This window comes from Arvicola amphibius, chromosome X, assembly GCF_903992535.2.
Source record: "Arvicola amphibius chromosome X, mArvAmp1.2, whole genome shotgun sequence".
NCBI lineage: Eukaryota > Metazoa > Chordata > Mammalia > Rodentia > Cricetidae > Arvicola > Arvicola amphibius.
The window spans coordinates 126,939,620-126,964,874 of NC_052065.1; positions in this window are offsets into that span (position 1 = coordinate 126,939,620).

Below are 25,255 nucleotides of genomic sequence, written 5' to 3' on the forward strand. Positions count from 1 at the left end.
ATGTGTGTTAACTATGCAATACCATATTTTTACAATTTATATATTTACTGGACTGTATTTTAATAATTGTTGAGCATAGACCTCCTTATTAAAATTATTTATTATAAACTGTAAATGCTATGTTATTTGCAGAAGAATATATCTTATGTTTGCAACTATAGATTTCATTGTTTAGCACCAAACTTCAATAGCATTCAGTTTTCTTTACAATGGTCTAAGATAAAATATAACACATTATATATGGACATACCCTATAACCTAAGAGTGTATTGGGGTATAGTATGAATATCTGTACAAATACACTCTCTCACATTTGTACAATAATGAGATTACTCAGAAAAATAATTTCTCTGGAAATATTCTCATAATTAAGAAACATACTTATATTTAGTTATTAATTGAATTGAAATTGTGTGTATTTATACACAATATATATTCCATATATAACATGTAATATATATGTTATGATACATATATGTATATAAGAACAATAATGAGAAAAATGCTGTGAGTTTAAAGGAGAGCCAGAAAGAATATATGAAAAGTCTAAAAGGAAGAAGGGAGAAGGGGAAGATGTAATTATACTATAATTTAGAAAATAAAAGAAATCATATAAAGCAAAATCATAGGTACTTCCCAAACTTCTGGATAGAACAATTGATTAAATAATATTATTCCTGCTTTCTACAAACATAGAAAGTTTACATGAAGAAGAGAATGATGAGTTAAGTTTTGGATATAATAACTTTCAAGAACCTAATCAAGGTTCATGTACATATAATTTTGTTGTAAAATGAAACAAATGTGTTAGAAATACAAAGTTGTGATATGGAGCCAATTAACTATAATTAAATCCATAAAGTTAGCAAAATTTGAGTTTTGAAGAAATAGAAGACCACAACATTTAAGGGCTGCCTATGAAATAAGATAATAAAAAAGAATTAGAACTGGGAGAACAGAAAAACAGAAGAAATATATGCTTTTTCAGATGCCAAAGAAATATACATGAGAGGACAGTCAATTCTGTTAAATATAGTAGATATGTCTAAAATAATGAAAAAATGATATAAATATGGATGCACTGAGACTCAAAATGCAAGCATTTTTTATAGAAACCTTAATGATGGGGTAAGAGGAACCTGCTGTGGTGGTGAAAAAAATGTGTAAATTGATCTCCACTCTAATATATTTTTCTGCTGTAAAGGAAAAGATTAAAATAGATTACAGTATTTGAAAATAAAAAAAAAATTTAAAATATTTTTAAAGCAGCCAGGCAGTGGTGGCACATGCCTTTAATCCCAGCACTCAGGAGGCAGAGGCAGGCCAATTTCTTTGAGTTAAGGATCAGCCAGCTTTACAAGAGTGAATTCCAGGACAGGTTCCAAAGTGACAGAGAAACCCAGTCTCAACCCCCCCCCAAAAAAAACCTTTAAAGCAAAGGAAACAATCAATAACTTAAAACAAATATAGAGAACTGGAAGAAAGTTACGCAAATGATATACATTAATACAAAATGTGTAAGACAACTACAAATAAGTACATATGTACATAAATAATTTAATGCCCAAAACATAACCAAAAATACTAAATGATACATTCACAATGTGGGAAAATGCCCTAAACATCCATTTATCAAAAGGATTCATGACAATAATGAAGAGTATATAAAAATGCTCATCTTCACTAACCATTACAGGAATGAACTATAATCTCAAGACAGTATGAATAGAAGATATTCAAAATAAAAGGTGAGATGCTTGTAAGGACATGGGAAAAGGGAATCTTAATTTGCTACTGAGGATATACACTAATTCAGCCATAGTGGAAGGCAATTTAGATTTCACTCAAAAAGTTAATAAAAGTATTCCTAGTACACTGCCATTACTGCATTATTTTGAAACATACATTGGATTGTACAGTGCCTTATTCATCCCCACATCAAATATAAGCACAAAATGACTTAGAACCATAGAAAATTTTCAGAAGGTCTTTACTATACTGAACTTAATTGTTTACTGTTTTTATCTTTATTCTATGACTTTATATATAAATTATCACTAGGCTTACATTTGAAGCTGCAAAGAAGAGCTGCGATTCGGCATCCATTTTAAGCATCAATTATTCTTAAAGCTCAGAATTCTTGAGCCAGCCATACCTCATTTGATGCATCACTAAAACTGTTAATTTGATCTGTACATGAAAACCCTTTTGTGTTTGTTAATCATTGGATGGTTATACAGTAAAACCATATTGTCTATAAAAATTGTCTTTTCTATTATAAAATATCTGAAATATATAACTGGTTTACAAGTAGGATAAACAGTCTACAGTTTCAAGATGAACAGAAATTCACTCACCTAATCATAGAATTACCAAGTTAGTTACAAAAGGGTAACTATTATACAAATAGGTATAATCATATTTTCTATAGGCAAAGAAAGAGTGAGACAGTTGAAGAAATGACAGTATTTCATTTCAAGTTTTGCTAATGATAGGTCAAAGCTATAAAAGTTTGAAATGGGGAAATGAATAACTCTTCAGATTATTTTTATCTAAAAATTTATTATGATTAGTTTGTGGATAGTATGGCAGTGAGTTTGGCACTCTGTGGGTACTACAAAGTGGTATAGAAAAAGACTTTTCATCAAATTTCATATGCCTCATTAGTTCACTTCCAGAGGGAATAAATTATGGCTAAAGCCATGTAGAATCTGTACATGATGTAATTTTAAAGAAAGGATAGCTTTGCCTATAATTTTCTATTTCCATTTGAGAAAATTGAGCAATTTTATAGACATGCATACAAAATTTGTGACTTCATAAAAATGTACTCCTCTCAGTTATGCTAAAACATACAAAAGACATTAAAGAAAGGTGAGATTTATAAAAATTATGAAAATTTCCTTACATCAGATGACTTCAAAAGCCTTTAAAATGTTGAGAACACTAATCCTTACTGATTTTTATAACATTTATTACTTCTTAAAACATTAACAGAATGCCTACTGTGCTTGATATTTTGCTACTATAAATGAGCTTTTGCCCCATCCCTGAAGGAGTTCAAAGTTCTAGTTGGATAGACAAGACTATCTTTTTCTTCATTTAACCAAAATATCTTTTGTGCAGAAGATACTGCTATTTATTGTGACTAAGCATAAGGAAATATCAAAGAAAGAAATGAATATTAAAATGGGGAGACTATGTATTGACAAAGTGCTACATAAAGAGTATAAGTGGTAGACAAAATTTGACAAAGAAAATGAAAACAGTTTTGGAATAAGATATAGGCTCCACAGAGCTTGAAGCTATTTTTCTGTGATGATAAGTGGCTCTAGCAAGGAGATTTATTTTATTTTCTTACTTTGAAATAATTGTAGGGTCACAAGAAAGAGCAGAAACAGTCCAGAAAGATCCACTGTACTTTTTATATAATTTCTCTAAATCTTAAACCATACATAAACAAAACATCAGAACCAGAGCTCGGCGTTAGTATACTGTGTGAGTAACAGTTCTCTCTTTTGAAAAACATGTGTAGACCAGTATAACTGCCACAATAGCAAGATACAGAGAAATTTAATCATGATGATCACTTTCTTGTTACTTATGTATTTTCACGATCACCATCCCCACTACCAAGACTATCTCTATGTTGGAAAAAATTACTAATAAACATTCTATCTCAGTGGCTTCTGATAATGGAATTATAATCCTACATATAAGGTTGATATTGTTCTAATTATGTGGTGAATCTACTTTTACAAGCATGAAATTCTCTACTAATTTCTAACTCTGAAGGAGAAATATGAACTTTCATGAAACTGTTACAATTCAGTAAGAGTAGGAAAAGGAAACAGGCCTAGAGGCTACATACTAAGATGTTGGTAGATCTGCCAACATGAGCAAATGAGTTTTCAAGAAATTAACTCATTTTCTTATATCCTCTGAACTCTCCATATTTCCTACCACTGTTTATTATTGTCTATATAGAACATGACAGATGAACATGGTCACCTACTATTCAAAATTTTTGCTTTCTCTTTCTTTCTTTCTTTCTTTCTTTCTTTCTTTCTTTCTTTCTTTCTTTCTTTCTCTTTCTCTCTCTCTCTCTCTCTCTCTCTTTCTTTCTTTCTTTCTTTCTTTCTTTCTTCCTTTTCTTCCTCTCTTTTCTCATGTGAATTTCCCTACTATTATCTTCCAAGTTAAGAGACTGACCTGCTTTACAGTATCTAGATAGTTATTTCTAATTTCTCTTTTTAGTCTACCATTAGTCAAAACTGCCATATTTCTACCCTATTTGTTTCTTTGCTTTGATTTATCACACTATTATGTCTATCCTTCTCCTTGATTACTATGCAAAACCTTACACCACTAGTCTCACTATTATTGTCTATCTCTTCTATTTTATGTCCTTTCCACTCATACCAATATATTAATATACACAGTACCACTGAAACTGCTTTTTTCCTGAAACTATTTGGTACTTACTGGGAGCATGCTTTGTTGTGACTTGCCCCATTATTATTAGAATGGGTTAATCATTTGATATTGACAGTTTCTGTGAATAGTACTTGACTCACAGGGGCATACTGGAGGTATAACCTGGTGCCTGCAATATTGAAATATCAATTCATCAGACAAAACTGAAAGAAGAAAGACAACCTGAATCCTGAACTAAAATAAGGAGAGAATAGAATCTTTTGTGTGTGTTTGTTTATTTTTTGTTTTTGAGACAGCATTTCTCTGTGTTGCTTTGGAGCCCACTCTGGAAATAGCTCTTGTAGACTAAGACAAGTTTTGAACTCACAGAAATACACCTACCTCTGCCTCCCGAGTGCTTGGATTAAAGGCATGCACTGCCACCACCTGGCTAAAAACAGAATCTTAACCAAGGACTTAAACATCGATGAACATCTACCAGCATGAAAACATTAGACAACTAGATTCCTCTAAAAATTATCAATGTCATATAAGTGATCTCCACTCAAAATGACTTGGATGGAATTCCAGATGCAGAATTCAAAAGAAGTACTATAAATATGATCAAAATTATTCAAAGATGAATCTAATATTTTCCAACAAAATGTAGACATTCAAATGAAATAGGATAATTCATGAGTTAATAGTAAGTTTTAATAAGAGATAGAAATATAAAATATATCCCAAACCAAAATTATAACAGAAGTAAAGCATAATATATCAAATAAAAAGTACACTGGAAAGTCTTACCAGTAGAATGGCTCATGTAGGAGTTAGAATAAAGAGTATAAAAAGAAATCATAGCAGCTGGCCAATGATAAATTTATAAATGTATGAATGATATATAGAAGAACTCTGGAGCTCCATAAGAGAATAAAATTTATAGGCATATAATATGGAGAAATATATGCAAAAGTTAAATGGAGAATGCTTTTGCTTCCCAGTTGCCCACACTCAAATAATCCCACAGCAACTATATTAATTCCAACACTGCTTGAACAGTGTCATAGATGTAGTCATAACTAGCTCTTACATCTTAAATTATTTCATTTCCATTAATCAATGTATTGTCATGAGACTGTAGCTTACCAGTAATGGTCTGGCATCTTTCTCCTTCTGAAGCCAGATGGCGTCTGCCTGACTCCCCCTTCTGTTTTACTGCATTCATTTTAGTTTTTCCACCTAGCTATATTCTGCCCTGTCATAGTCCAAAGCAACTTCTTTATTAACTAATGGTAAAGAACATATTCACAGTGTACAGAGGTGAATCCCATATCATCTCCCCATTTCTATCTAAAAAAAGGAAGGTTTTAACTTTAACATAGTAAAATTATATATAACAAAACAGGTATCAAGCAAGAATTATAGTTAAAATGCTTAGTCTATTTATTACTTGGAAAAATTAAAATTCTATCATCTTTTTTATCTTTTTGAATCTAAAGGTTCATACCTAATTTATCTTTTATCATAACTAAGGAAAATTGTAATTATCTGTCTTCAGCTCCATAAAAGACCCCAGAAGATTATAATATTACTTTAGTAAAGAGGAGTGAAATTTAAACAGCTTCCAAAACTTTAAAGAACATTTTATTTCTATAGAATCATTTTAATGTTTTCATATTTTATTCATCTTAGTCTACCTCAGTGAATAGTTTTATTAAATATGGATTGCAACTGTTATATTGAATATACAGTGATAAATTTTCAAATTGGATATGGTATGTAAATGTTATCCAATATATAATCTGATTCTTATATCTTTAAAAATATTGAAACAATCAGATTAAAGGTATTTTCTTCTATCAACATTAACCACTGTGATTTCCACTAAATCAAAGCATATGTTTTATATTCATAATAGCCACTTTGACCTTGTAACTAAAGCATCTTTTTGGAATACTATATATTTAATGTCTTTCACAACTGTTTATTAAACCTACCAGTGTTTTGTTTTATAAAGGTTCAATGCTTTTTGTCACTATATTTTTATTCCTTTTTTCATTGATATCAATGTATCAGATATTTAATATACAAAATACTTAATCTTTGCTTAGGTATATACACTGGATGTTTTCTTTTGTTAGTTAGTCTATCATATTTAACTCCCAATTCAAACGTTCAGAGAATAATTCCAAAGACTTGATCAATATTAACTAATACATTCATTTTCTTTAAAATATTTTGATTTTCTATACTGTGTTACTCAACTGGGATTAATGTTCCTGAAAGCTTTAGCCATCTACATTTATATCTTAAGTATTTTATTTATGGAATAGTTATTTTATTATATATTAATTGGTAATATTCTATTATTATAAACTTAATACAGATATATATGCAGACATGTAGTTGTAGCACTGATAGTTACAGCAATGGTGATATGAATTGACTCTACAGTAATGAAATTAATTCTGTGGTGACCTGTCAACCACTTACAATCAGTGAATGTTAACCATGTTCCCTAAACTCTTTTTTACCTTATTTTCCTGTGAAACAAACAAACAAACAAACAAGAATAGCAAGAGAATTAGATCATAATATTACATGTGGGTTAACACACACACACACACATACACACACACACACACACACACACACAAGCTAGTTACTATTTTCTTGTTTTCACCAATTAGACAGAAATCTCTTCCTCAAAAAAGAAAAAGTGGCTTCTGTGTCATAGATGGGAGCCAGTAAATTAATTGCAGATGTTCACTCTTCTGAGAACAACTGGTTTCGAGGATCTGATTTCATGTATGATTTCTCTTTGCTACTGAAAATATATAGTTTATTACCTCCTCAAAATGTCATCCAGTGTAAAGCAGCTCCCATCATATAGCTCATATCTCAAGCTTCACTATTTAGATATTCTAGGATGATCAGTGAAGATGCATCAGATTTTGTGCTCAGATGGTTGTAAAGTTAGTTAAAATAAGATATTGATAAAATTAACTTTGAGGCCCTATTGAATCCTAGGCAGAGTTCTTTATCTTTCTTCCAATTCCTCATTTGTATTGTTTAATATGACTCATCAGGCATTATGCAATTATCTCAAATTTTCATAATCTTAAAATTGGCCAAAATTTGAAGAATGTGAATGATAGATCCACAGATTTTTACTCAGGGAATAACAATGACATCTCAAATTTAAAATAAAAAATGGTAAAGATAATGAATGATGTTTCCTGTCCCAAATTTTTAGTTTAAAATGTCATAATTAGTAGAATATTATGCAAAGACTTGCAGAAAACTGGGTTTTAGTCTTTAATTTATGAGATTGTCTTCTGTTGGAAATTCATGAGTATATCAGCATTACAGCAACAGTTAAAATAATTACATATCAAATCTTTGTGTCTAGCTTTTCCATAGCATCATAGTACCAGCCTCATGCCCAGAAAACAAGCAAACATGCAAACAATCAAATAACAACAAAAAATAAACTAGATTATAAATCAAGGCATGTAATTGTTATCTCAAAAATACCCTGGATATTCTTTCATTTTCCCTAAGCATGCCCCAGGCTATTTTAAATAAACTGAGAGTTAATTGTTCTTGGGCTCACCTAGAAAAGCTGGCCATTATCTATTGAAGGGCCACCTGATTCTCTATGGGCTACAAAAACTGTGCCGTTTTTCACTGAGGTTTGATTTATAGGTCCCCATATAGATGTTGATAATATCTGATGGTATTCCCATGGCTGTATGTTAAGTTTCCTCAGTAGAACCACCTTCAAAGAATTAAGGCAAATGTGTTCTTTTGGCTACTTCAAGAAGAAAGGATGTAAACGATGATCGAGATCTAGTGATCGTTCGTACTATAGAACATATCTGACATTTTATTGCACAACGCACAAACTTCCATTTGAAAGCTGAAATATTATTTCTGTGTAAAGTGTGGTAAAAAGAGAAATTAGAGAGGTAGGACAATTAGTATGGTTTTATTGGCTAATATGCTATTTAAATTAATTTATCTCTAAATATGGAATAATTGTCCTGTTACTTATGTTCTTGTGTCAAATTTTGATAAACTAGTTAAATAATTAATATGAAAATATTAGATGGTTATATATTATATTTCAGTAATATTCTGCTAATGCTTGATTTTTTCAATATATATTCCATTTAATGGGTAGAGAATGACAATTACTACAATAGTTTAGACTAAAGAAGTACATATAAATTTGGTCATTTCTTCAAACATTTGATGACTTGAACTTTTTTGGTAAAGTGTTATTGTTGGCCAGACAATTTTACTCACAGATACCATTTATTTTGCATATTGTCTTGTAGAAATTCTTTGTAATACAAACATTACAGATCATTGTTTTTACTTCTTTCACTAGCCTGTGAATTTTGTGAGGAACTTACAATCATAATATCTATTTTTTATCTAATATATTTCTTATTTGGTGGGTGGTCTTTGGGCTTCCATTGTTGATTTCAAATTATGCCTTTTTAGAGTCTTATAATATTATATGTATGAATTACCTTAGTATTTATGGCAATGAAATGCCATAACAAATACTTTCACCATGAGTTTTAGGTTATACTTGAAGTATTTATGAAACAATTATTTCCTGAGAAAAACTAAACTCTCTACCACTTAATTAAAATATCATGCATGGATATAACTCCTAGTATGTAACAGTTATCTATTTGGTCTTGACACAAACAATAATTTTGCTGACAAAGGAGCCCTATACTGTTGACTTGTACCTACATAAGTAATGATTTCTAATTTTTCAGCTCTTTTATAGTATAAGTTTGAAGACATTTATTATGCTTTCCAAAGTATATCTTTGGGGACTTTAATTGTAAATGAATTACATTTTTACATTCATTTCAAAGACTAAAATTTAATGGTTTTAAATGTATTAGAAAACTACAGGCATCTGATATACTTGTTTTATTGGAGATAAAAAAATGAACTAAGAGTCTAGTTATTTATCAATCTAACTACTTATGCTTTAAACTGGATTAATTTCACAAAAAATGTATTTAAAGTAAAATTATATAGCATTTTTAACATTTAGATACATAAAATTATACTCTAAAATATATAAAACTTTATATTATATAATTTTTCTTAGTGGAAATATATTAATCAACAAAAATAAGGGCTTGCCTTAGTGTAAGACAAGATCCAAGAGTAGTAAAGAATTTCAGTAATGTTAGATATATATCCTTGGTTTAGGAGGTTCTTCTGTTCATGTGTCACTTTCATTGGTTAATGAATAAAGAATCTGCTTTGGGCCTGATAGCGTAAAACTTAGGTAGGCTGAGAAGACAGAACTGAATGCTGCAAGAAGGGCAGAGTGAGAGATGTCATGGATCTTCTGCCTGAGATGGATGCTGGTTAGAATCTTGCTGGTAAGCCACAGTCATGTGGCGATACACAGATTAAAAGAAATGGGTTAAATTAAGATGAAAGAATTAGCCAATAAGAAACTAGAGCTAATAGGCCAAGCAGTGTTTTAATGAATACAGTTTCTGTGTGGTTATTTTGGGTATAAGCCAGCTGGGCATCTGGGACATACAAGGGCCCCTCTCTCTTTACAACATATCCTAGTTTTAAAATATATTTGAATCCGATCACAAGCAAACATAAACATTAGCTCAATATTTTTGAGAGTAAATAATGTCATTTCTCTCAATTGTGAAGTAAGTGTGAAATACCTCATACTTCATAAATTTATTTTTTCTTTAATTTTGCTAGAAAGTTATACATAAAATTTGGGCAGTGGTGGCACATGCCTTTAATCAAAGCACTCAGGAGGCAAAGATAGGCTGATTGTTGTTAGTTCAATATCATCATGGTCTACAAGATCTAGTTTCAGGACAGCCAGGGCTCTTACGTGGAGAAATCCTGTCTTGAAAAGTCCCCCAAAAATAAAGCAATCAAAACATACATGAGCATGATAATATCACATCATTTTTATGTTTCCTCCACTTCTATCTCCTCCAGTGTACTTCCACATTCATGCCTTCTTAATTAATTATTAAGAAATAATTATTTTTAATTTTATAAAACAAGGAGGATAGAAAGAAAAAAGTAAGAAAAGAAGAAAAGAAGGGAGAGGAAGGAAGGAAGGAAGGAAGGAAGGAAGGAAGGAAGAAAAGAAAGAGAGAAAGGATCTTGTGAGTAGTGCAATGAACATACATGAGTTTCTGATTGCCACTATAGTATGATGACTTTATCCTTTGAATTAATATTGCTGAATCATATGGTTCTTTGATTTTTTTACTTTTCTGAGGAATTTCTGTCTGGTTTCCAAGTTTTTCATTGTAGGTAGGTTAATTTACCTGCCGAGAAACAAAATATACAAATTCTTTTCTCTCTGTAGACAGCATACTTTGGTATGTTATTTCTTCCTTTCCTTTTCTTTCTTTTTTCCTGTTGTCTCAGTTTTCTGTCCTGCCCAGTTTCTGCAGTCATTGAGTCTTAAAAAATGGATGGGTTACAGGGAAATTATTCTATTAACAAAATAAACCAAAGTAAAAGTTCTTCTTGTCTCATATATATAAAACAGATTTTGAAAAAATGACATACATGAAGAAGAGGTATAATTTAAAAAGAAACAGGAGACTATTAGATAGCAGAATTAGACATTGTAATTGGGAGTAAATTTTGTAAAAGTATGTCACATATACAAATGAAAACATTTTAATGAAACCTATTACTTGTTGCAGTCAAAATAGTGTATTAATCCCTGTAAAATGTTTTGCAAATTAAATATTGTCTATTTTTTTCTTTTTTTTTGGTTTTTCGAGACAGGGTTTCTCTGCAGCTTTTTTGATATTGTCTATTTTTTAAAAGTTAAAAAAAGGAGACCACCAAGTCCACTTGGAATGGGACTGATGGAACATGCGACCAAATCGGACTCTCTGAAAGTGGCTGATGGTGGAGGCTGACCGAGGAGCCAAGGACAATGGTGATGGGCTTGGTCTCTACGACATGTACGGGCTCTGTGTGAGCCTTGTCAGTTTGGTTGCTCACCTTCCTGGACCTGGAGGGAGTTGGGAGGACCTTGGACTCAACATAGTGTAGAGAACCCTGATGGCTCTTTGGCCTGGAGAGGGAGGGAGTGGGGGTATGGGTGGAGGGGAGGGGAGGGAATGGGGAGGAGGAGGGGAGGAGATGGCAATTTTTAATAAAAAATAAACTGGAAAAAAAAGAAAGAGAGAAAGGAAAAAAGAAATTAAGAAAGAAAAAGAAAATGAGTACAAATAAGAACAAGAAAGGTAAGTGCTATGAAATGAAGAACCTTTTCTTTTTGGTTCCATTATACCTTACCTGGTGCATATAATTTACTGATTTACTTAGTGAACGAAGCAAAATGGAATATATTCATAAGTGAAGTAAGTTTTCTCTGAAGCTGAATATATTCTTTTTCAGGTTGCAAACACCAGGGATGACTTTTCTACCATTCCTAACTATAAAAACTGTGTGTTTTGTTTAAGACATTATGTAAGTACAGACAATTATTAGGAAGCATTTGAGAATATATCCATAACTTGCCAAATTCGTAAATTGATCTACAAAATTTCAAATGTAAAAATACAAATACAGGAATAATATTGATGTCAGGCATAGTGGCACATGACTTTAATCTCAGTACTCAGGAGGCAGATGGAGGCATATCTCTATGAGATCAAGGCTAGACTGATCTAAAGAGTGAGTTAAAAAAGAACAATAATTTATCAAAATGGATCTTTTTCTCAGAGAACACAACATAGAAAGCAGATATATTAAAATGCCTTGTGGCTTTTCATGCTGTGGAAATATGGAGAGATAATAAATCCTTCATTTAGACAAAGATATCTAAATAGCAGTTAATGGTGTCATGAAGATTTTTCACTAAATAGGACTTTTAGAACTAAATAGGAATAAGTAGTAAATACAGAACATCAGACTTGAGGTAGAGACAATGTAGTGACTATGGCTGTTAGGACTAATAAAAGTTGTAATTATATGTGAAGCAAATTTATTTCAAAACTTTAAGTAATAACCAACATTAATTTGAAGTAGAAAATGTTTTCCTTTTTTTCTGAAGTGACTAGAAAATTAACTCATTTAGTTGAGTGGTCTGATAATGATAAAATGTAATGGTTACAAGATAATTTGTATGCCAAATATTGTATCAAATAACTTTTCTCAATTTGTCTTATGTTATGTAGTCATCTCAGTTACCCTGTGAGACTGTAGTATTATCACTGCCAAATTTACAGCTGAGAATAGTGAGACATTAAAGTGTTCAATTGCTAGTCAAATACAAGTCTTCAAAATCTGTACACTCTTAATCCCTACATTCTCTATAGTACATTCATGGGACTCAAGCTAATCACACTAGGAAAATAATGTGGATTATAATAACAATTTGTTGGAAATATGTATGCAGTGATATTGAATTAAAAGCATCTCCTCCTAAACCAAGTTGGAAGGAAGTCATCAGCAATTAAAGACTAATTCCCTTAAAAGCCAATCAAAGACCACCAAGAGAACCAGGTGTGTTTAACATTTTTTAAGTTAATGACAATAACTGAAAGCAGACCCATGTGAGGATTGTCAAAGGCACTTCTCACTCAATATTGCTAACTGAACCACAAATCGCACTCAGTTTTCCTCAGGCAAGCACTTGATATGTGTTCAAACTTCAGCAAACCTAACTGGTGAATCCTAAGAGGAAATTGAGCGTGATTAGTATGGATCAGAGGTAAATTGGATGAAATGTGTGCACCACTACATTTTTTATTATTATTTAATTTAATTATTTTTAAAAGAAAACAAACTATCTTTTTTCATTGAACATATAAATCCCAGTTCCCTCTCCTTCCCCTCCTCCCATCCCCTCCATCTCGCCCTACCCTTCCACTCCTCAGAGAGGGTAAGGCACATTGCTTTGGGAAAGGTTCAATGCCCTCCCTACTATATCTAGAGTGAGAAATGTTTCCATGCAAAGAGAATAGATTCCCTAAAATCCAGTGCAAGCAGTAGGGATAAATCCTGGTGCCACTGCCAGTAACCTCACAGTCTGCCCTAGTCACACAATTATCACCCACTTTCAGAAAGACTAGTTTTGACCTATGCTGGTTCCTTCCTTGTCTGGCTGGAGTTGATGAGCTCCCATTAGCTCAGGTAGACTGTTTCAGTGGATGTCCAATCATGGTCTTGACCATTTTGTTCACATTATCACTCATCCCACTTTTCAACTGGACCTTGGGAGCTCAGCCCAGTGCGCCACTGTGGGTCTCTGCCTGTTTCTATCCATTGCGGGATGAAGGTTCTATGTTGACATTTAAATTATAATGAATATTTCAAGACATTCATCAATCTGACTACAGGGCAAGGCCATTTCGGGCACCCTTTACTCTATTGTTAATGATGTACCACTACATTTCCAAAGGTTTAGTTGTGAGGACAGAGAGATACTTTTATAGAAAATGAAGTTATGCCCTTGTCACCTAACTTTGTATGACGATTTAAAAGCAACAATCAGAAATGTTAGTTTGAATGACAGAAACTACACAAATTGCAGGGTTCACCATCTTGAATTTTCTGGAATCTTTACAAGTGTCAAAACTAAATAGCCAATTGAGTTTTGCACAAAATTCTTTATAAAAAATAAATAAGGAGATCTCAGTGTTCTCAACAGCATTAACTTGCAATGTTTCCCAGACAAACTGAACAGAAATCAATTTACTCGTTTTCTTCATGAATGCATTTATAAAATGTAAATACTGTTTCAGAAATGTCACTCTTTATAAAAATACAAAGGAAAAGAATGCCTACCTTCACCTGATCTTCATTGTGATTTAATGTCTTTAAAAAGTAGTAATAATAATAATCTAAACATTTGAATATAAAATTTTATTAATAAGCTTCACTCTTTATTTTATAAGAAAATGGATAGTGTTTAAACAGTAATCATCTAGTATACACAGCTGTAAAAGTAAGAGTTTAACATTTGTTTCCAGTGTTCAGACCACCACTAAAGATAATAAATCATAGTCCATTTATATTTTTATTCACTTAATGAATAATTTGGAATATCCTACTATGATTGGGGTTGTACCATTAGGAAAAAATAACATAAAAACTTTTCCTAGACAACACAAGAATTGTCTTTTAGGAAAATCATATCTTGTCTTTATTAGTAAGCCATGTTTCCATACTGGCTTCCTCAGAACATTTATTATGAATACACACATAGCAAGTTTAATTACTCATAACCAACATTTATTAGGTAAAAATACAGATAGTAAATACTTTCTATTGTGACACCTTTATGCTTTCTGATAAAATCATTTAGCTTTCTCCTGGTATCATGAATATAACTATATGTAATCTGTAAGTGGATGATTATAACCATTTCCACACAAACAGTTTGCAAAATTGGGTGATAAAGTGGATTTGACCCATGTGGCACCAGTGTTTTGACTTGAGACTGTGTCAATTTTCAGTGTAAAATAAAGAAAAAAATTCCTGTTTGTTCCAAGTAAATTTTTGAAGCAATAAATTAATTTTATTGTTAAATTGCATGTACATATTTGTGTTAAACATGAAAATACAATATTATAATTTAAAACCTATGTATATACCAGTCATTAATACTGTACAAAATTGCTCTCAGAAATATGCTGAATGGAACTGCTGAGAAAAACAACAGAAATGCTATTTTAACATAAAGGTCATTTTGGCAGTCACTTCTCCCTTCAAAAGGGGTATAAGTATTGCCTCCAATTACCAGATTCAGAGAACTCTGGTGATACAAAGAACAATAAAATCACTAAAAGTACAGTTATTGGGAATAATTATCTGTCTTAAAATATATAGCTTCAGAACTGTAGCTTTAAAGACAGAATTATATCTTTTGTATAAATGTTAAAAACCTAAAGAAAAAATCATTGTGAATCTATATAATCAATAATAAAGGCTTATAAATAATATCTAGCAAAACCTATTCTATGGGAGAAGTGAGGCACATAAACCGGGTCCCATCTATAACTAGAAGTCTTCTGTTGCATTTAATAGCTAAAAGTTATCAGTAAACTTCTACTGAGGAAAAAAAACAAATAATTAAAATAAAAATCATCATATCTAGCATGCTAAGCATTCCTGGATATACCATTAGTAATTTTAAAGAAACACTTTGTTATTACCATGCACCTTGAGTAAAAAATGTAATTTTATATGTAGTTAAACGTTCTTATATAAGATTTTCAAATACCATCTGTCTACTAAAGGCAAAATTCTGGTGCATAGAAACGACCATTTATTGGAACAAATCAATGATCATCAAACTTGTTAAAATCTATAGATTAAATATTGATTGGAAGTTCAAAATGGAGTGTTCAGGCTAATAAATCTGTAGGTATTGACCAACTCAGGCATAACTAAAATGAAACAATGAGATACTAATATCTTCTGATTTGTTATTGTAAAAAAGTGCACCAAAACATAACTAAAATATTCTTATCCCAAATTCTTCAAAACTTTCTGGAAATCTCTAGTGAATATCAAAGAGTGATTTTTCAGTAAAATTTGGGATGTGATACTTTCCATAGAACAAAGTAGTAATTTTGTTTCCTAAATATATTGAAAAATGGACATTGTGGATCATTTAAAAAATTGAGTTTTGAAGAAGAATCTACTACTTTAAAGCAACATTGGAGACAACCAGAAAATTCTACATAGTATCTGACTATAAGAAGACATTAAATAGTTACTGCTTTTGAAATGTGACCATGATTCAGTGAGTGTGCTTTGAAACATCCTCATAAGTTAGTGATACATAAAGAAGTATTAATTAGTTAAAACTATGAATAATTGAGTTAACTTAAAATATTCCAGCACAAAGGAAACAATGAAATCCGAGCTAATTAAACTTTATGTGTATATATATAATTCTGTAAACTGGATGTATATATATTTACCTATATATCTATATTTGTGTATATTCAACAGTTTTCATAACAAAGTGATAAAAGATTCTATTGTACAGACTAAGAAATATGTTACATTTGACACAGTAAAACAATGTAACAAATTAATTTAGAATTACATGAGATTATGTGCTTTATACTTATGCAACCAAATATGCTAATTTTTTTCTTGAAATTACACAGTACTTTGGCTCATTTTACCATTATTAATTATTAGTAAATAATCAAGTATTTAACATCATGAAGCTATTTTCTGCCTGTGGATAGACATTATGATAATCAAATTAGCAATTATCTATTCCAATTTCAAATATGAATATCATATAAAGACAAAGAGATGTTTGATTATCAAGAAGTCATAGACAGGTCAATGAGTTTAAGAGAGTGTTCATACATACATAAGTCAGCCACACATTCATTACTAAAATATGTAAAAATGTTAATGATGTTTGTAGATAGTGACAACTTAGAAAAAATATAGTGAGAATATAGAGCCCATATTCAATAGATGATGAGACTATACATCAAATTCCAGAATAATATTTCTTCACAGAACGATATTTACTTAAAATAAGGAGATAGAAATATTTTTATTTTCTTTGATTTCCTTTTACATTCTAAATTTTCATTTATACAGCTATTAATATTGAAATCAAGACTAAAAAACACAGTATATTTGTTGTATGACATTTTCACAGTATTGATAGAATGAAACCTGAATTGTTATATGTATGAAAGAGTAAAGTTATCAACATCAGAAAAATATGATCACAGGCAACTTATGGAAGGAGTTGATTGGGACTTATAGTTCCATATGGGGAGTATATAAAGATAAAGCATGGCAGCAATTAACTTCATTAGGAATCTGGATCATCACATCAGGAAGAATAGAGTGTAACTAAAAGTGGGGCAAGGATATAAACTCTCAAAGTCCCTCCTCCCAATCTACTTCCTTCAGATAGATCATGCCTCCTGATGATTCCATATTACCCCCAAATAACATGAATAACAGAGGACCAAGTGTTCAAATATCTCAATCTATGACAAAAATTATTTGAACCAACACACTCATCTTTTTAAAGGAATATTTATGGACTAAGTTTATTTAGCTATAGTCTATTGATATGGGATTTCCCTCTGTATGCTGTGATTACCATTGATTAATAAAGAAACTGCTTTGGAGCTCTATAGCTTGGCAGAAGAGAGATAGGCAGGGAAAACTAAACTGAATGCTCGGAAAAAGAAGGCAGAGTCAGGGAGATGCCATGTAGCTGCCACCAGGAACAGACAAGCTGGAATCTTGCCAGTAAGCCACTGCCAGATTAATAAAAATGGGTTAAAAATGGGTAAGACATAGTATATAAGAAATTAGAGCTAATGGGCCAAGCAGTGATTTAATTAATAAAGTTTCTGTGTGATTCTTTCTGTTTTGGGCATCTGGGAACAAACAAGTGACCCCCTATTCTATCATTGCAGCAATAATGAAGAATAGTTTTGGTTGTGATCATATTCTAAACCAAATAATGTGCAAGGCACATGAAAATGTGGACATTAACCTGTTCTTAATTATAAAACCCTTATTATTTAAATGACTATTATATTTACTTGGAAATTTGTTGAAAGAAAAATTGGACAAAATTTTATTCAGTTTATTAAAATATGTCTTGCAAATATGTAAAGATAGTAGGGTCATAGACATATTAAATAACTCTAATAAGAATCATTTGACCAAGAGTTTTTAGTCACTCATACTTGACTCTAAAATGTTGTGATCTGTCCATACAAAATCACCCAAAATATTTCTGGTAATATAGAGATTATTTTCTTAGTAAAATCATTATAGCTATGTAGGTATTGCAGAAAGCAGATTATCTATAATGCAATCAGTAAACATTATAAAATACCAATTATGTTTAACAAACTGCAATGTGTCACAAAAGTATATGAAGATAGAGATTGAGAACACTGCAATAGTAGCCATAGACAGAAAAAAAAAAACAACAAAATAATATAGAAACAAAAGTTCTGTAGCAGGAGATACTGTAGATATGCTAAATTTATATAATGCAAATTTGAGAATTTGTAAAACTTAAGTTCAGAGAACTGAAAAGTTATTGAAGGACACAAGAACTACTGAAGTATAGGGAACAACTGTTAAGAAGAGACAGTTGGAGAAGGTCATGAAGGTTGAAAATGACAAATAGTGTATAAGATAGCATAGACAAATTTTGCTTTTTTTGGTCTCATTTCCTTACATAAAAGAGTGCTTATATTAATTAGTTCCATAGACACTTACCTTAAGACACTTACTTAATCTTCTTATCTGAAAATGAGCTTTTAAACTTGATTCCTAAATATTAAACTTCAAGACACATAGTTGCTGACACAGCAGTGTTTACCCAATACAATTTCATATTCTTTGGCAGAAATTTTGGCAAATGTAAGCATATGTTCCCACCTCAAACATATCCTCCATGAATTATGTCTAGAACCATGAAAATTTTGAGTCCATGTGTGGACTACCAAAACAAAAAAGGTAAGAAAAGCAATGTTAACATGACCCATTATTTCTAGCCTCTTATTGGCTAACTCTCACATATTAGTTTAACCCATCTCCATTAATGTATATTGCTACCTGACTGTGGCTTACCAGCATGAGTCTAACCAATGTCCACCTCGGGCAGGAGAACCATGTCATCTTCAACACTGCCCTTCTTCCAAGAATTCTGTTCTGTCATCTGCCTACCTGAGTTCTGCACTATCAACTAGGCCATGGCAGTTTCTTTAATAACCAATGAAAGCAACACAAATACAGAAGTACCTCCTACACCACAAGCTTCTTGTACATTTTTAGGCATGTCCTTCTTTTGGTTATAGAATTCAACCCAGACCCAAAAAGATGAACATGGGATGTACTCACTCATAATCGGTTTCTAGCCATAATTAAAGGACACTGAGCCTATAATTCGGGATTCTTGAGAAGATAATAAGAAGGTGAACCCAAAGAAAAACATATAGTAATCCTCCTGGATATTGGAAGTAGACAAGATCGCCAGGCAAAAATTGGGAATTTGGGGGTGGGGTGAGACAGGGCCAAGGGGAGATGGGGAGAAAAAAGCGTGAAGGGGAGAATGGGGAGAGCTCGGGGAATGGGATGCTTGGGATACAGGAAGGGTGGATATGGGAGCAGGGAAGCATATATCTTAATTAAGGGAGCCATATGAGGGTTGTCAAGAGACTTGACTCTAGAGGGGTTCCTGGGTTTCCAGGGAGATGCCCCCAGCTAGTTCCTTGAGCAGCTGAGGAGAGGGAGCCGGAAAAGGTCAGATCCTATAGCCATACTGATGAATTTCTTGCATATCACCATAGAACCTCCACCTGGCGATGGATGAAGAAAATGACTGAGCCCCACATTGGAGCACCGGACTGAGCTCCCAAGGTCCTGATGAGGAGCAGAAGGAGGGAGAACATGAGAAAGAAAGTCAGGACAGTGAGGGGTGAGTTCACCCATGGAGACGGTGGGACAGAACTAAGAGGAGATCACCAACTCCAGTTGGAATGGGACTGATGGAACATGTGACCAAACCGGAATCTCTGAATGTGGTTGATGGTGGAGGCTGACTGAGAAGCCAAGGACAATGGTGCTGGGCTATGATTCTTCTGCATGGATGGGCTCTGTGGGAGCCTTGTCAGCTTGGTTGATCACCTTCCTGGACTTGGGGGGAGTTGGGAGGACCTTGAACTTAACGTAGAGTAGGGAACCCTGATGGCTCCTTGGCCTGGAGAGGGAGAGGGGGGTATGAGTGGAGGGGAGGGGAGGGAAGGGGGAGGAGGAGGAGGAGATGGAAATTTTTAAATAAAAAAATAAACCACGAAAAAAAAAGAAATTCAACTCTATGATTTTGTTAAATACATATTCTGTGCCTTTGAACTTGTATTCTTCACCATCTTCTCTTCCTATTGTACTTAGATTTGGTCTTTTGGGGGTTATTCTGGATATTTTGTGTTAGAGGTTTTAGCTCTATTTTTTTGACTAATGAATCTATTTCTTCTTTTTTTATCTAATATACCTGAGATTCTATCTCCCATCTCATGAATTCTATTGGTGGGGTTTGCATCTGTAGTTCTTGTTAACTTATTCAGATTTTTTGCATTTCATGATTTCCCTCAGTTTGCATTGTCTTTATTGCTTCTATTTCCATTTTTGGGTTTTGAACAACATATTTTAGCTGTCTGTTTGTTTTTTGTGGCTTTCCTGGTACTCTTTTAGGGATTTGTTGATTTCCTTTATTTCTTAAGGCAATTTTTTTCACTTTCTCTTTAAGGACCTCTATAATTATCATGATTGTTGTTTTAAGATTATTTCCAGGTGCTTCAGCTGCATTAGAATATTCATTGCTTACTAATTGGCTGGGTTCTGGTTGTGACATATTGGAATCACTTATAAATGGAGAATATGTAGAAGATATTTTCAAACAAATAATAAATGTAGTGGGGTTGAGTTAATAAGAGAAATTACAGAAGTTCCAAAAGCAGTTTAAGTGCAAAGAATCTTCACCATTAAGTGACAACAACATAATGCTTGATGGTGAAAGGGAGACTATTCTAACAATAGAGAAAAAAGCATGTTTAAGTGGTAGCCAGGAGTCCCTGGAGATAGAGCATCCATCCCAATCAAATTGGCTGAGAATATGCCAAACATCTACTATTTCCCCCATTCAACTACATTATTTCCTTCCCTTCTATTCTGAACATCTGAGTGATCTCCCTTTCCTATTTTACAAGAAAGAGCAGTATCCTTTTTACAGGATAACATCCCAGCCATAGATTAGAAAAAATAGCTATAAAATAATTTCAAAAATACATGTGGACAAAGTCAGTGGAGTATTTAACAAGGAAAACTGGAAACAAAACAAAGGTTTGGTATAGCACCGTATTTTTTCCATTTTGCCATTACTGAGAGGCTTTCTATTCAAAGTACACCAAATCTGTGTGTAATTGAATTTACTAAAGATACAGAAGTATACTAAACCACTGTGTCAACTCAGGGAAAACAGGGAATTTCAAACTCTTTGAGAAGCCAAATTCTCAAGATAGTATAAATGAGAGGTTTTGGAAAATGAGAAATTGTTGTGATAGTCTCCAAGAATCCCTGAAAGCCAGTGACATTATTATGAGTTAAAATGTTTTGTTTTAATAAAGTTTCAAAATTAATTATAAGTATTGTTTCTCATAAATTAGACATTAAATTATCGAACTTTCTTAAAAGTTAAAGCATACTATGTGTCTATATCTGAGTGTTTTTGTGCTGTGGGATAATGCTCTTGTACCTTTTAAGATTTATAACTCATACTGGTTTAATAAAATGCTGATTGACCAGGAGCAAAGCAGGAAGCATAGGCGGGGAAACCAGACTAGGAGAATTCTTGAAAGAAGAAAGACTCAGTCTTCAGTCACCACCCAGATGCAGAGGAAGCAAGATGAGAATGCCTCACTGATAAATGTGTCATGTCACATGGCTAACGCAGACAATAATTATGGGTGAGTTTATGTTATAAAAACTAGTTAATGGAGACCCATCTGGAGGAGTAAGTATGTGCCTGCCCAGCAGGCCGGACACCCTGGGAACAGAGTACATGTCCCCCCCAATTCCCTAAATGTTTCTGTGCATTCAGCAGGGCATCTTCCTGGCTACTGGCTCTTTTTATTTATCCCATTCTATCTTACCCCCAAACACTCCTTTCCATCTGCAGTGTCCTAGGCTCCCCTAACTCAGCCTGCTTCGGGGTTGAGGGTCTGAGGACCCAGCAGTGAGTGCTCCTAAAGGAGGGGCTTCATTGTTCCACACAGGTCTGAGCCCACCAAGCCTACACTTGAGTCTGCAAGGTCCTTGGCCCAGCAAGAGTCCCTGCTTCTGAACTGAGGAGATCCATCCAGAGGGGTAAGTGTGTGCCTACTCCATCGGCCAGATGCCCCAGGAACAGAGTACAGGACCCTCCAATTCTCTAAACCTTTTTGGCCATTCAGCAGGGTGTCTCTCTGGCTACTGGCTCTCTATTTACCCCATCCCATCTTGCCCCCAAGCACTCCTTTCCATCTGCGGGGTCCGGAGATCTATCACAACAGCCCGCTTCAGGGTGGAGGGGATCTGAGACCCAGCTCAAGTGCAGATGGGTCCTAAAAAATGGCAGACCAAGAAAATCCCCCAAGAACACAGTAAGTCACAGCAAAGACTGAACCAAGATGCCAAGACTCTCCTGGATGTATTTGAAGAAAGAGATAGGCAGACACCAATGCAAGAATTCTTCCAACAACCTGGAAAGCAACATGATAACACCAGAATCCAGCGAACACACAATAGGAAGACTTAAACACCCTAATCCAGAAGAAGTAGAAGAAATCGACTTTAAATATAACATTATGAAAATTATAGAGATCATTGAACAAGATGTGAAAATCTCCCTTAAAGAAATGGAAGAGAAGACAAACACAAAATTAGAAGAAATTATTAAATTCCTCAAAGATACCCAAGAAAACCATGAAAAAGCAATCAAACAGGTAAAGGAAGCAGTTCAAGACTTGAAGACCAAAATGGAGTTATTAAAGAAAACACAAACTGGGGGACTGCTAGATATGGAAAATCTGTGTAAACAAACAGGAACTAAAGAGACAAATATAACCAACAGAATACAAGAGATGGAAGAAAGAATAACAGGCACTGGAAAATAAACTCATTGATCAAAGAAAACCGTAAATCCAACAAATTCTTAACACCAAACATCCAGTAAATCTGGGACACCATGAAAAGAACAAACCTAAGAATAATACGGGTAGTAGTAGTAGTAGTAGTAGTAGTAGTAGTAGTAGTAGAAGAAGAAGAAGAAGAAGAAGAAGAAGAATTACAGCTCAAAGGCCCAGAAAATATATTCAACAAAATTATAGAGGAATACTTTCCCAACCCAAAGAAGGATATTCCTATTCCTATGAAGGTACAAGAAGCATACAGAACACCAAACAGACTGGATCAAAAAAAATCCCCTCACCATATAATAATCAAAACACAAAATATACAGAATAAAGAAAGAATATTAAGCACTGCAAAGGAAAAGGGTCAATTAATATATAAAGGTAAACCTATCAGAATTACACCTGACTTATCTATGGAAACCATGAAAGCCAGAAGGTCTTGAATAGATGTCTAAGGACACTAAGAGATCATGGATGCAAGCCCAGACTACTATACCCAGCAAAGATTTCATTCACCATTGATGGAGAAAACAGGATATTCCATGACAAAAACAGATTTAAATAATACGTAACCACAAACTCAGCCTTACAGAAAGTACTAGAAGGAAAACCACAACCCAAGGAAGCAAACAACACCCATAATAACACAGACATCTGATAACCCTTCACTAGCACAACTCAAAGAAGGGAAACACACACACATTACAAAAAAAAATAATAACTGGAGTCAACAACCACTAGTCATTAATAATACTTAATATCAATGGAATCAATTCACTTATAAAAAGATACAGGTTAATAAAATGTATACGAAAACATGATCCAACATTCTGCTGTTTACAGGAAACACAATTCAACCTCAAAGACAGGCACTACCTTAGAATAAAGGCTTGGGAAAAGATTTTTCAATTGAACGGACCTAAGAAACAAGCAGATGCGGCTATACTAATAATTACAAAATTGATTTCAAACTAAAATCAATCAGAAGAGATGAAGAAAGACACTTTATACTCAAAACAGGAACAATTCAACAGAAGGAAGTCTCAATCTATAGATTCAATGGTATCCCCATCAAAATCCCAACAAAATTCTTCACAGACCTTGAGAGAACAATAATCAGCTTTATTTGGGGAAACAAAAAGCCCAGGATGGCCAAAACAATAAAGGTACTTCTTGGGGCATTACCATTCCTGACTGCAAACTCTATTACAGAACTACTATAATGAAAAGAGCTTAGTATTGGACTAAAAACAGAGATGCTGACCAATGGAATCAAACAAACCTATGAACACCTGATTTTTAACAAAGGAGCTAAAATTATACAATGGAAGAAAGAAAGCATCTTTAACAAATGATGCTGGCATAACTGGATGTTAACCTGTAGAAGAATGAAAATAGATCCATATCTATCACCATGCACAATACTCAAGTCCAAATGATTTAAAGACCTCAATATAAATCCTACCACACTGAACCTGATAGAAGAGAAATTGGCAAGTAGACTGCAACACATGGGTACAAGAGACCACTTCCTACGTATAACCCTAGTAGCACAGACAATAAGAGCAACAATATATAAATGGGACCTCCTAAATCTGAGAAGCTTCTGTAAAGCAAATGACACTGTCATTAAGACAAAACAACATCCTACTAAATGGGAGAAGATCTTCACCAACCCCACATCAGACAAAGGTTTGATCTCCAAAATATATAAAGAAGACGAGAATCTGGACATTAAAATTTTAAAGAACCCAAATAAAAAATGGGGTACTGAACTGAACAGAGAATTCTCAAAAGAAGAAGTTCAAGTTTGGAGAGAAAAAAAAACTGTGTCCATATTTCCAAATATTATTTATAAATGTTATTTTACATTTAAAGGGGGATATGATATAGATATGAATAATTTGCATTGGTATAGATTTCGCTTTATTGATAGAGATTTAAGTTCAATTTTGTTATATGTATATTTATTTCTAATCTTGATTGAGGTATTGTGATTGTGTAGTTCATTTAAGAACATAATGCATATTTAGAAAATATAGGTTGTTAATGGATAATCATCAATAATACTCAAGCTTGTAGTCATGTTAGTT